Genomic DNA, 15618 nt, shown 5'->3' with positions numbered 1-15618 from the left:
TACTTTTACTGATCATTTCCAGGCATTTAAAAATATATATTGATGGTATTGTAAGTATCTTTAGTTGTTTGAATAAGGGTCTACAGTGAGTTTATGGTGGGCTGTGTGTCATGATATGAGTAGCTCTTTTTTGCATAATAAAAATGTCATTTAGTCTTGACCTGGTTTTTCCCCAAAAACTTATGCCATAGCTTGCAACTGATTGGAAATAACTAAAGTACACTGCTCTAATACATTCTTTGCTACATACCTTGGATATTATTCTTAAGGCGAAACATGCTGAGCTAAGTTTCTGAGTAAGATATACACTGTGTTCATTCCATTTTAAATCTTGGTCAATTCGCATTCCCAGAAACTTTGTGGTGCACACTTTTTATATTTGTTTGCTATCCAGCATAAGGCACATATTTTCCCCTTGACACTTGCTTCCATACTGTATATAGTTTGTTTTGTTTGTATTTAATATCAGCTTATTTGAATAAAACCATGACTGTATGTAGGAGATCATTTTTTCTGCTGTAGTACACAATGATTCTTTTATATCACTAATTATGATGCTTGTGTCATCTGCAAATAGTAGAATTTTGGCTGAGCTGTCTGGAGTCTGTATATCATTAATATAAATTAGAAATAACAAAGGGCCCAGAATGCTGCCCTGTGGAACACCTATTTCAATTTGTTTCGGTTCAGATATGAGTTTAAAGTTGTGAAGATTGTTGGATGCCCTCAGCTCAACAACTTGTGACCTGTTTTGCAGATAAGATTCAAACCATTTTTTAACAGTGCCCCTGATTGTAGATTGTATTTTATTGGTCCTGTTCTCTACATAGCAGCTTATGCATAAGACATTGGACAAGTCAAGTTATAAATATACAGGCTGAAAGTAATTTCAAGGCATACATATGTAAGCTTACAATAATACACTTTACACATAAGTAAGTATTTATATAACACATTTCATAAATTTAAATATTCTGCAATGGAGTAAAAGCAGTGATGCTGTAAATATGACTTTAGAGATTTTCCAAATGTATTGACCTCAGTGATAGCTTTTATGTTTTCAGGAAGTTTGTTATAAAGCTTAACTCCCTTGTGAAAAGTACCTTTTTGGCACAGTGCTGTGCTGATTTGAGTCATATGTAAGTTTCTGTTTTGTCTGGTAAAGTGCTCATGTATATCACAGTTTTTTTGTAGTCTCCGGTCCTTGCCTATTACATTTAATTTAAAGAACAAAAGGGTTTCCATAATGTATACACATGGTAATGGGGGAATACCAGATTTCTTAAACAGGGGTTTGCAAGAGTCTCTAGGCTTGCACCCAAACAAGATTCTAATGGCCCTTTTTTGTAGTTTAAAAGTGCTATTAGCTGTTTTAGAGTTTCCCCAGAAGGTGACCCCATATCTAAGACGAGAATGAAAGTACGCATGATATGCATTCAATACTGTTTTCTCACTACAGCATGATTTTAATGAACAAAGAAGATAACATGTTTTGCTCAGTTCAGCATTGAGATATTCAATATGCTTATTCCATCTGATGTTACTCTGCAGCCAAAGTCCTAAGAATTTGGTTTCAGTACTGTTACCAACTGGCTCATCATTGATAGAGACTGATGGGATAAACATGTCCTTGTTAGGAACATTGTAGAATTTTAGAGCAACGGTTTTCTTACTGTTTATTACAAGCTGATTACTCTGTGCCCAGTTTCTAAGTTGTTTCGTAACCATGTTTACTGTCTGCTTTAACTGTTCATCGTCGCCTCCTTTTAGTAGAATCGTGGTGTCATCTGCAAATATGATTGTTTTGTGAGCATCAATATTTAAGCTTAGATCATTTATGTACAGAAGAAATAGAAGGGGTCCCAATACGGATCCTTGGGGTACACCACATTTTATTTGTTTATAGTCAGATAAGTGATTAGATACAGTTTTTAGTTGAATATTTGTGTGCTTGACGCACACTGCCTGCATACGATTTGTCAGGAAGGAACTGATCCACTTGTTGGACAGACCTCAAATACCATATCTTTCAAAGCTTTGATAGCAGAATTTTATGGTCCACCATGTCAAAAACTTTTGACAAGTCAATAAAGACTCCTATTGTTTCCTGTTTTTTGTCCATCAGGTTTAGAATGGAACTGATGCACTCATAGATAGCAGTTGCTGTTGACCTCTTATTTCTGAATCCATGTTGTTCATTACATAGAATGCTGTTTTTATTAATAAATTTCATAAGTTTCTCATACATCACTTTTTTCCAGTCCTTTAGAGATGCAGGAGGAAATTGTGATGGGTCTGTAGTTATTTACATTGTCTTCATCCCCTTTTTTAAATACAGGAATAACTTTTGATGTTTTCAACACATCAGGGAAAGTGCCTGCCTGAAGTGAGCAGTTGCATAAATGTGTGAGTACTTCAATCAGGTTTTGATGCACTCTTCTTTAACATAGTTGCAGGTATACCATCAATACCTGCCGATTTGGAATTTTTTAGTCCTTTTATTGCTTTAGCTACTTCATCTTGTGAAACAGAACTGATGTACATTGATCCTCTACATGCACTTATTTTATATTCATTTGTAACCCTGGTTTTCATTAAATCTTCAAGTATTTTGGAGAAGGCTGTGAGGAGAGAGATAGGTCAGTAATTTTCTATTTTATGTCTGTCACCATTTTTGTATAGAGGTATCACTTTAGAGATTTTAAGTTTATCCGCAAATACCCCTTCACTAAGGGACAAGTTTGCTATGTGCACTATAGGTTTGACAACGCATGGAGCAATAACTGAGTACTTCCACCTTTACTTTGAAATGCGTCTTCAGAATACTAAAATCAAGCACTTTGATTTCAGATAGTTCAGAAATATAGTAATCTTGACACTGTCAAAAATTCTGCAAAATATAAATGCATACAAATGAGATATACAGTTTTTTAGTTTGCTGACTTCAACAATTTATCTGTGTGACTTGTATATCGTTGCTGATGCTAAACATTGCAACCCATTACAGGAAACTGGCATCGGAAATTGTACAAACATTTTTTTAATCAAATGAGCATCATTTTTCTTCTACCATCTGGTAGTATGGATATTCCAAAATTCCTATGAGAGACTTGTGTAAACAGTGGTATCTGGTGAACCACAACATCACTTTTCTCTATCATTATTAATTCACCCTCATTATGTGTCCAACTACGCAAAGATTACTCATAATTATATCATGTAATTTCACTTGCAATATAATTACTGTTGAATTCCAGGCACAAGACTGTTGTTTGCCTTTCTACAACAGAGCTTTATTTTACTTATTCATTTCCAATCTAGTTTTCTTAATAATTTTCTCAGTCTTATTGAAACATGCTGAAATGGTAATCACAGGTTGCAAAATAAAAATGCATATACTGTACATCACATTCCTTTATTTCTAAGAGGTGATACCAGTCCTGTTAATGAGTGCCCATGTCACACCTATTCAAGATGATCTGGTGAGTCCAAGGTGTCAAAAAATCACCACTATGTTCACATATGTACTCTTCATAAAATTTGGGAAATTTCCTTCATAAAGAAAATGCATTACAGTTTACAAGGTTACTTAGTGATTGTGGTTGTTTCTGTTTTCAACGGAAGCCTCTTCCTGATTTCACGTTTTGTCACAAAATAATCCATGTTGCCCGCATCTCGTGGTCGTGCGGTAGCGTTCTCGCTTCCCACGCCTGGGTTCCCGGGTTCGATTCCCGGCGGAGTCAGGGATTTTCTCTGCCTCGTGATGGCTGGGTGTTGTATGATGTCCTTAGGTTAGTTAGGTTTAAGTAGTTCTAAGTTCTAGGGGACTGATGACCATAGATGTTAAGTCCCATAGTGCTCAGAGCCATTTGAACCATTTTCATCCATGTTGACAGTAGTGTAGCCTGTAATACCTGTTCCTTGCCAGTCTAATTTAAGAAGAATTAAAGATATATACAATGTAAGTGATGTTGGTTTTACAATACAATGAAAAAAAATGAATGTATAAAATACCTAAATTAAATTTTGTTTAATCAAAATTACTAACTTAATTTTTGATAAGTTTTCAAAAAGCTGCTTAGTTACTGCAATGAACGTCATGATAGGTGTGGTACTACACAGAAATTATGTTAAGTTAACTAAGCTTGAAGTGATTGGGATATATGACCCACCAAATCTACATCTACATCTACATTTATACTCCACAAGCCACACAATGGTGTGTGGTGCAGGGCACTTTACATGCCACTGTCATTACCTCCCTTTCCTGTTCCAGTCGCGTATGGTTCGCGGGAAGAACAACTGCCGGAAAGCCTCCATACGTGCTCAAATCTCTCTAATTTTACATTTGTGATCTCTTCAGGAGGCATAAGTAGGCAGAAGCAATATATTCGATACCTCATCCAGAAATGCACCCTCTCAAAACCTGGACAGCAAAGCTACACTGGAAACCTGGACAGCAAAGCTACACCGCGATGCAGAGCAGGTCTCTTGCAGAGTCTGCCACTTGAGTTTGCTAAACATCTCCGAAACACTATCACGCTTACCAAATAACCATGTGACGAAATGCACCACTCCTCTTTGAATCTTCTCTATCTCCTCCGTCAACCCGACCTGTACGGATCCCACACTGATGAGCAATACTCAAGTACAGGTCGAACAAGTGTTTTGTAAGCCACCTCCTTTGTTGATGGACTACATTTTCTAAGGACTCTCCCAATGAATCTCAACCTGGTACCCGGCTTACCAACAATTAATTTTATAAGATCATTCCACTTCAAATCATTCCATATGCATACTCCCAGATATTTTACAGAAGTAACTGCTACCAGTGTATGTTCTGCTATCATATAATCATACAATAAAGGATCCTTCTTTCTATGTATTCACAATACATTACATTTGTCTATGTTAAGGGTCAGTTGCCACTCCCTGCACCAAATGCCTATCTGCTGCAGATCTTCTTGCATTTCCCTGCAATTTTCTAATGCTGCAGCTTCTCTGTATACTACAGCATCATCCGCGAAAAGCCACATACAGATGTAATGTGCTTTATGGATAGACTTAGTAGGGTAGCTGGCCAGACTGGTCCCAATGATCTTGCTATATTTTACACAGACACAAATTTAAATAGTATAGTAAACTGGAAGCTCACATAACCTTCTAAAAATAGTAAACTCAGACACTAGTGTAATGGACACATGCTCCACTGGAATAGATTATGCTACAATTAGCTGAAATGTTATAGATAAGATAAATTAGTAGGTTAGATTTTCTTTATTGTTACCAATTTTGTCTGGTGATAAGAATATATTTCAGCTATGCCAAAAAATAACAAAGGTTGTTCTGAAAAAGTAAACTTTCAATAGACCAAATTATAATGCCTTTAAATACAAACCAGCAGAGAAGAATAGAGTTTGAGGATCTGACAACAAACGAAATAAGTTCTGTTCATGGTCCTGTCAGAGAAATCCAAAAGGTAGTTAAACACTGCCAAAATGGAAGTAATCCTAGACTGAAACTGTCACCAAATCAGATGAGGCTCGTGTACAGTACACATTATCTAAACCTGCTTTATAAAGCTGCTGTTCTACAAATTTTAAGGAAAAATGCAACTAGGCAAAGAAAACTTCTAAAACTTAAATTGTTAATCTTTGAAGCAGGCTAACAACATAAATAAAGTGTTTTAGGAGGTCTCAAGATAATGATAATGATCATGGAATCATTCAGCAGAAGACATGATGGTAACATCGTGAAAAACCCAAAGACTACATGTAATATTTTAAATAGCTATTTCAATATCCTTATTGACCAACCAAACCATATTATAGATGCAGTTCAGGCGAAGTTTGAATTTACGGAGGTATATGAGTTTTGTGTTGTCTTGTTGTCACTGTTGGCTTCTTCCAGCAGGAAGCAAGGAGAAGATGTTGTTTGGTGGCCAGTATCATCTTTCTGTAACACAACTGCATGCATGTATTAATAGGGTTCTTTATTCATAAGCACAAGAAGTTACTTAATTTAAGATGGTTCAGGTGTTGTGGTACAAGCCCTTCCATAATAGTCCATGTTAGCCCCCCTGCTGGTGAAGTATAAGTCCACTATGTACACTACTCCAGTTGCTGTGTGCTGCCTGCGACTGAGACTCTGTCTGCAACTGCAAGTGACTATATTGGTGGCTGAGAGGACCTTTGCGGCACATTTCTTGCAAGTCTGTCTTTGGCCTCTATCAATCTTCTCACAACCTCTTTGCTACCTGGTGTGCTGGTGACAGCTTATGCAGGGCATATTCCTCCTCTCCGAAATTCAGCACTGTTATCATGTAGAGAGCCTAGGAATGGCAACAGGAAGGGAGGCAGGACATTGGATGAAGAGATGAGCTGGGAGCCATTGCTGTGGAAGATGGTGTACTTCTGACCATACCCTGCCATCTGGCTTGTGAGGTAACAGGAATATGCTCTGGAAAACTGCTGCCAGAGCACATATCGTGGCCTGAGGGCCTGTCATGGGGCGATGACGGCAACGGTGATGGTGATTGTGGGTCCAGGTCCATTGGGTCAGCGAACAGGGATGGCAGGGGTGAGGGTGCATCATCCATCTGCTCCTCCTGGTGTGGGCGGATGTGTCTGCAAAGGTCATGTGGTCCTGTGGGGCCGAGAATCTGGGAGAATAAAAGCAGCAGAATCACGGGGCAAATGACATGCATGAATTTGGTTCTGTTGGTACCACTGCAGACCATCGGGACCTGCAATCAAATATGTAGAAGAGCCAATATGTTCCTGGAGCATGCCTCTTTCCAAGTGCCCATGGTTGCTGTAAACCCTGAAAAGAACAAGATCACATGGTACAAAGTGATAACTTGTGTACCATTGTTGGCACCAGATGCTGCAGTGCATGTAGCAAGTGGAGCAGTGTTTGATGGTGGGGGCCATTCAGAAGTTCTGCCGGTAACGGTCTGTCTCATGGGTGGGAGCAATGGGAGGTGAGAAAGAGTTGCAGCACCTGTTCCCTTGTGTGGGTGGTGTGAAACTTGGCAATGTGTTGTTTGAAAGCTCATACAAAGTGTTCTGATTATCCGTTGGACTGCAGGTGAAATGGAGCACTTGTTAGATGACAAATATCATTGCGTTCACAAAACTGTTCAAAATCACGTGAAGTGAACTGTAGTCTGTTGTCTGACCCAAGTACTTCCGGCAAACCTTTTATGCAAAATATGGAGGATGGTGCTTGAATGGTGTTATGTGATGTGGTAGAATCCCTAGGCACTGCACATGGGAACTTGCTAAAAGACTCTACCCCTCTGAGCCAACGAGTGTTCCAAAATGGTCCTGCAAAGTCAATGTGCACTCGTCGTCATGGCAATCGAGCCTTAGGCCAAGCTGAGAAAGTCTTTGGGGGAGTTAATTGGTTTTCCATGCACGCAAAATACTGTGTCATCATCTGTTCAGTATGGGCATCTATGCCCTGCCAAGTACAGTGCCACTGCTCTAAGTGTTTAGTGTGAACAATTCCTTGGTGGAGCAATTGCAACACAGGCTTCTGCAACACTTTAGGAATAAGCTCACACAATTGTTCACTGTCATTTTGAACTAGAATCATACCCTGCTCTACTGAAAGGTTATGCTGATGTGCAACTGAGTTCTGGATATTTTTCAATGAACGAGCCCAAGTCATGTGAATGTAATGCAACAAAATCTTGAGATCTGGGTCTGCTTCCATGGCCTGTGCTATTTTCCTGCAGTGCAAGGGAAAAAAAAGATCCCAGCAATTCAGAATCCTGTTCATAAATTTGGCAACAAGATGTGGCAGAGGCATCAAAATCAGAATCTGGGCCAATCAGAAGGCGAGATAGGGCTTCTGCATTGCCATGCTTTGCTGTAGGTGTGTATGCAATTTTATAATGATACTGTGAAAGAAGCAAAGCCCATGAATGCAATTTTTGAGCAATGCATGTAGGAACTGGTTTGACAGATGAAACAAGGACTGCAAAGGCTTGTGATCTATCGCTAAATAGAACTTGCGACCATACAAATAGTGATGGCATTTTGTCACACCATATACAATAACTAGAGCCTCTTTTTCAGTCTGAGAATAACTGCACTGAGTTTGCGTTAGCAACTTTGAGGCAAAAGCAATAGGTCTGTCTTGTGCACCAATTCTGTGTGAAAGCACAGCACTGATTCCATAGAAAGAAGTGTCAACTTGCAAAACTACTGGCTTGGCAGGATCAAAATGTACTAAACATCTGTCATTGAGCAAGGCATTTTTGTGTTTCTGAAATGCATCTTAACAGTCTTTAGCCCACAAAAAAGACACATTTTGACAATGCAAGTGATGCAATGGAGCCGCAGTCTGAGAGGCATTCAATATGAACCGAATGTAGTACATCATCTTGCCTAGTACTGACAGCAGTTCAGGTACATTGCAAGAAACAGGCAGGTCACAGATTGCAAGCAAATGAGATTGGAGGGGGTACATGCCCTGACTGTTTATCACATGACCTAATTACTGTAGTTCAGTTTGAAAAAAGTCACACTTTTCCAGACGACACTTAAGTTGTGCTTCTGACAACACTCGAAAAATAGTATGCAAATTTGCAATGTGTTCCTCAAGAGTATGATCTGAGATGACAATATTGTCAAGGTAGTTTGAATAAAATGGCACTTTGACAATCAGCTATTCCAAATAACATTCAAAAATGGTGGGTGCAGAAGCACTGCAGAAGGGAAAACACAAATACTAGAACAATCCTAAGTATGTACACTCCTGGAAATTGAAATAAGAACACTGTGAATTCATTGTCCCAGGAAGGGGAAACTTTATTGACACATTCCTGGGGTCAGATACATCACATGATCACACTGACAGAACCACAGGCACATAGACACAGGCAACAGAGCATGCACAATGTCGGCACTAAGTACAGTGTATATCCACCTTTCGCAGCAATGCAGGCTGCTATTCTCCCATGGAGACGATCGTAGAGATGCTGGATGTAGTCCTGTGGAATGGCTTGCCATGCCATTTCCACCTGGTGCCTCAGTTGGACCAGCGTTCGTGCTGCACGTGCAGGCCGCGTGAGACGACGCTTCATCCAGTCCCAAACATGCTCAATGGGGGACAGATCCGGAGATGTTGCTGGCCAGGGTAGTTGACTTACACCTTCTAGAGCACGTTGGGTGGCACGGGATACATGCGGACGTGCATTGTCCTGTTGGAACAGCAAGTTCCCTTGCCGGTCTAGGAATGGTAGAACGATGGGTTCGATGATGGTTTGGATGTACCGTGCACTATTCAGTGTCCCCTCGACGATCACCAGAGGTGTACGGCCAGTGTAGGAGATCGCTCCCCACACCATGATGCCGGGTGTTGGCCTTGTGTGCCTCGGTTGTATGCAGTCCTGATTGTGGCGCTCACCTGCACGGCGCCAAACACGCATACGACCATCATTGGCACCAAGGCAGAAGCGACTCTCATCGCTGAAGGTGACATGTCTCCATTCGTCCGTCCATTCACGCCTGTCGCGACACCACTGGAGGCGGGCTGCACGATGTTGGGGCGTGAGTGGAAGACGGCCTAACGGTGTGCAGGACCGTAGCCCAGCTTCATGGTCCTCGCCGATACCCCAGGTGCAACAGTGTCCCTAATTTGCTGGGAAGTGGCGGTGCGGTCCCCTACGGCACTGTGTAGGATCCTACGGTCTTGGCGTGCATCCGTGCGTCGCTGCAGTCTGGTCCCAGGTCGACGGGCACGTGCACCTTCCGCCGACCACTGGCAACAACATCGATGTACTATGGAGATCTCATGCCCCACGTGTTGAGCAATTCGGTGGTACGTCCACCCAGCCTCCCTCATGCCCACTATACGCCCTCACTCGAAGTCCGTCAACTGCACATATGGTTCTCGTCCACGCTGTCGCGGCATGCTAACAATGTTAAAGACTGCGATGGAGCTCCGTATGCCACGGCAAACTGGCTGACACTGACGGCGGCGGTGCACAAATGCTGCGCAGCTAGCGCCATTCGACGGCCAACACCGCGGTTCCTGGTGTGTCCGCTGTGCCATGCGTGTGATCATTGCTTGTACAGCCCTCTCGCAGTGTCTGGAGCAAGTATGGTGGGTCTGACATACCGGTGTCAATGTGTTCTTTTTTCCATTTCCAGGAGTGTATTTACAAAAAACATTTTCTGCGATTTTTCATCAAGTGGAATTTGCAAATAGGCATTATGCAAATCTATCTTAGAAAGGTAACATCCTGCACCAAGCCTGTCCATGAGTTCTTCAGGGTGATGTAACAGATAAGTGTCAGTAATGTCTGTGGGTTGACTGAAGACTTGAAGTCAACACAAATGCAAATGTGACCAGAAGGCTTAGGCAATAAAACAAGAGGACTTGTCCATTAATTAGCTTGAATCAAAGCAATTACACCATCATCTTGCAAATCTTTCAATTCACTGGCTACTTTGTCTCTCGAAGCAATTGGATTGGGGCAGGCCTAAAAAACTTAGGTTGTGCATTGTCTTTCAACGTAACATGTACAACAAAGCTATTAGCCTTTCCCATTCCTCCTGAAAATAGTTCAGGAAATTCTTCAAGAAATATAGCAACATTGTCTTTTGGATCACAAGCCGATATGGAAAGTAGATTGTCTTGGATGCTAAGGCCAAACAAATCAAAGTCATCTAAACTGAATGTTTTCTCACTGTCTCTTGATTTCAATACAGTAAAATTCACTGTCCTAGAGCGATATTTCTGAGTGGCAGGCAAATCAGGCTCTCCAAGCACTGAAATTTCCTGTCCATTGTAAGCAGCAAGCTGCTTGTCAGATTAAGAAAGGTGTGGTGAGGCTAACTTTTCGTACATGGCACAATTAAGCAAAGCTACTGAGGCACCTGTGCCTAACTGAAAGTTCACACAATGCCCAAAAATTCGTAATGAGACAAATAATGTGGCAGAACATCATTGCATAGCACTAGGGTGAGAAGAAGGCACATTCTTAATCTTACTTTTTTTAGAACCTGTTGTAGGTTTGGAAAACACAGCATTCACTGCATCTACAGGAGCCTGCCTTTACTTGGAACGAGCAAAATTGGCGTTTTTGTGGCCTTTCAAACAAACTGCTTGGACATGGCCTTTTTTCCACATGTGTAACATATTGAATTACATGATGGGCAATCCTGTCTTCTATGGCAGCAAAACATCTAGGGCAAGACTTCACTAAGTTCACATGTTTGTTTACCTGTTATGTGGTTATTCGCGTGACTCTGTATGTGCTTGTTGTTGTGGTTACTTGTGGTGGTCATGAGCAAGAGGTCACTTGACATGACAAATCAGGGCCTAGTTGAAGTTATCGGTCGCTATGACACCTGAATCATATTGCTCTAAGATTTGCAATACTTGAGGAAATAATGGATCAGAGTACTTTAAGATCTGTTCCCATATTCTGCTATCAGATCATTGAATGTTACTGCGTCCCTTATCATTAAGTCACTGTAAAAGTAGCCACAACTACACTTCCTAGTCATGCCCGTTAACTCTGTATACCACTGATGATATGCCTGTTCTGACTTTTTCTTCAAGCAAAAGAACTTATATCTGGCTGCAGCCACTTGCCCTTGCTGGTCATAGTACTTGGTTAATGCAGTGATTACTTCATCATAACTGAGTTCATCAGGAGATGAAGCTGGAAATAGTTTTTTTTTATTGACCTGAACACTGGGGACCCCAAAATCAAAAGAAAGTATTGTAGCTTTACTGTATCTTGAACTTGATGAGCTTCACAATTTGCTTGGAACTGTGTCAGGTATTATGTGATATGTGGTTTATTCATCTCATTATGTACAATTTTCAGATGATTTGATTTGATGTACAGGAGACATGTCAAGGTTTACAAAAGAAACTTTTTTCACTTTTTTGAGAGAAATACAAAAGTTCACTATATTTTACATTTGTAAGTTGCAGCTACACATGTACATAAAATAATACATGTAATACAATCCCCGAGTTGTTAAATTGCCAGAATGGTGGTATGCTGGTCAGTGGCACTTGTTGGGCTAGGGATGGTCTGTTGTTGTTGTGCACCTGATGCAGCTTGTGTAGCCAGAAGCTGTTGTACTGTCAGCAAGGTAGCAAGCTTTTGGTTCTGGAACTGAAAAGCTTTCATTAGATTGATCACATTGGCCATCTGTGGCTGTGGCACGGGGGCAGCGGGTGTAGGGGGTGAGGTAGCCATGGTTTACACAAATATGTTATAGCAAAAAGAAAGCAAAGCCTCTAAAAGAGAAATTTGATTAGTTCTGTGGGTCCCCACCTGGAATACATGCAAGAACACAAGAAATGATCAATTAGAAATGAATGCCCTTGCAAGCTAAAACACAACAGAAGCAAGCAAAACCTGCACTGAATTATTCTCATCACCATTTTTTGTGCTGTCTCATTGTCTCTGTAGGCTTGTATGAAGGGTAGCAAGAAGAGGATGTTGATTGGTGGCCAGTATCCTCTTTCTGTAACACAACTGCATGTATGTATTAATAGGTTTCTTTATCCATAAGAACAAGATGCTACTTAACTTAAGGCAGTCCAGGTGTTGAGGTACAAACTCTTTCAGAATAGTCCACATTAGCCTCACTGCTGGTGATGTACAAATCGCTTTGTAAACTACTCTGGTCACTATGTGTTGCCTGAGACTGAGACTCTGTCTGCAACTACAAGTGACTGGGCTGCGACTGAAGACTTGACTTGGTGACTCACTGGATGACTGACCAACTGGATTTGACTGGGCCCTCCGGCCCACTGCAGCAATCTAAATACTGGCAGCTGAGAGGGCATTGGCAGTGCATTTCTAGTGAGTCTGTCTTTGGCCTCTATCAATCTTTTCACAACCTCTTTGCCACCTGGTGTGCTGGTGACAGCTTACACCAGCACAATGAGCAGGAAGTTTTCAGTGTAATATGTCTTGTAAAGAAAAATACTTTTGTCTGGATGGGATGGCATTCCAGTGCAATAATTAAAGTGTACCCAAAAGGAATCTCAAAATATTTTACCTATATGATTAATTACAGCATGAGAGAAACCATGTATCCATCTGACCTTAAAATGAGTATTGTGAAGCCAAAAAGAGAAGCAAGGAAGATGTCTCCAACTACAGAGAATTTTCACAAAACACAAACTGCTTATAGAGTATCGGCAAGGTTTTAGAAAAGTGCTGAACTTGACAATGACAGTTACAAAGTTCTTCCATGAAATGTACTGTCTGTTGGGCTAGAGGATGCAAACTACAGCTATATTTTTAGACCTGGCAAAAGCATTTCACGTAGTATACGATACGTTACTTATTAAAAAAAACTGACTGATATCATTTTGGGGGTCCTCCTCTGCATTTTATAATAACATACCTCTTAAATCATAAGCAGTGCACTGAACTTATAAACAAATTAGATGAAAAAATTGTAAACTTTCAATCCACCACTGAAACTATAATACGAGGTATACCTCATGGCTCAATGCTTGATCCCTTTCTCTTTCTCATATATATTAATGACACAGTACAAACTATTAACTCACTCTTTATAAACTACAATGATACCTCAGTCTTATTCTATGGTAGTGAATACAAGGAGCTAGAATTTTTGCTACTAGTTGGCTAACAAAATTAATGAAATATTTCAATGACCAGAACCTCAAGGTAAATGTCACCAAATCTCAGTTATTGACATTTAAACAAACAGTTATTACCACACCATTGTAAATAATGTATGTAACGTCTCAGAATCAGAAACTGGCAGCCGTAAATTTCAGAGTGTGTATGTCTCTGAAAATCTGGGATGAACAAACAACGTCAGCCATGAACATAAGAAAGTCATTAGTGGCTGACACCTCCTTAGCCACATGCCAAAGACAGTTCCATTAAAAGTAGTTCACTATGGAACAGTTGATCCTTTTCTTAACTATGGGTCTGAATTATGAGGCTGTGCAGCTAATGTCTGCTTAAATGCTATGTGTGCTAAAAAGAATATTACTGTTACAGAAATGATCAATATTGTGAAATGTTTGTACAACACAAATACTTAACAATATATTCTTTACATATATTTCAATTAATTACATTTTGTACAAGCCAACCAACTGAAAGCATCAAGTGCAGTGATGTACATGATCACAACATCAAAATATAATTAGTATCAGAAAGGAAGAAAATCAAAACACACAGATCAAAGCCCATACATCAGTATTTGATCTGGTTCAGTAACCTACTGTAACATTGAATCCTGAGATCAAATCACATGAGCTGTCTAATGATCAGCTTGAAAATAAATTAGCACAGTATTTTGATTCTCAAATTCATGTGGCCATTGCTTGCCACAAGTTCTTTAGTCAACACAGAAAAAATGGTCAAACCTACCAGCAATGGATAATGCAGTTACAGCGTCTTTCTCAGAACATCTACATCTATACACTGCAAACCACCATGAAGTGCATGGCAGAGGGTACGTACCTATGTACCGGTTATTAGAGTTTCTTCTTGTTCCATTCATGTATGGAGTGTGGGAAGAATGATTGGTTGAATGCTTCTGTGGTCGCACGAGTAATTTGTAAGGCTGTTTGCACTTCGCCAATATTCTACCAATAAGCCAAAGCCTACCACCTTCTTTACCCATGACTGACACTATGTGATCATTCCATTTCACATTCCTACTGGGTAGAGGTGGGCCAAACGGTTATTCTGGAGTAACCGTTATCACAGTTCCAGTTATTCTCTGATAACCATTATTGTTAATGGTTATTAATAACTACCAAGTTATTTTTCGCTAGCGAATACCAAATACTCCGAGAGTTAAATAACGACGTAGTGATAGTTGGAATCTATCAGTTTAGTTATCAGTATCATTGCGAGTAGTGTGAAATGGCAGGAATGTCATACGAATCGTGTCATAACCTTAGCTTATTAACTCCGGGTACATTTTAGTTGATGTTAGAACGATTATTAGTGTTTCATATTATATGTTTGTAGGTTATCGATCGCTATTAGAAATATTATCTTCACAGCTGCATCAGAAAGTACACAGAACTTCGCCACAGCACTGTTTAAGTAAAATGTTAACAACGTGCATTTTTAAGTATGAAGTAATATGTAAACTGATTACTGTAGGTTAAATTCGAAGCTTAATTTCTTGTGCTGCTCACATAATAAAATAAAGTGTACAGCCTTGTAATACAACAAAAAAATCTACGTAATATGACAGATTCGTTTACTCCTGTGCTGTAAAAGATAGTCCTATTTAGGAAAGTGTGAGTACGCTAATCCAAGTTTTACGTCAGATTTGGAAACTGCTTGGTTTCTCCAGCTACAGCATGTTTATAACATATGAAGACATGCAAATCTAAAAGGTTGACAGTGTTACATTTCTGAGACTACAACTCGATAATAAATGCAGTTGGGAAGGGCATACCACACTTTTTTCACTCTATTATTTCATAAGGGAGCATATTCTGTGGTAACTCATCAAACGTAGCAAAAGTTTTTTTGGATGTAAAAGCGTGTAATAAAAATCGTTTGTGGTATAAATTCAAGAACATCATGTAGGAACCTGTTCATGGAACTTTGTATTCTAACCACTG

Source organism: Schistocerca gregaria, chromosome 3 (genome assembly GCF_023897955.1).
Source record: "Schistocerca gregaria isolate iqSchGreg1 chromosome 3, iqSchGreg1.2, whole genome shotgun sequence".
In the NCBI taxonomy this organism is placed as follows: domain Eukaryota; kingdom Metazoa; phylum Arthropoda; class Insecta; order Orthoptera; family Acrididae; genus Schistocerca; species Schistocerca gregaria.
Note: the sequence above shows the minus strand (reverse complement) of the source record.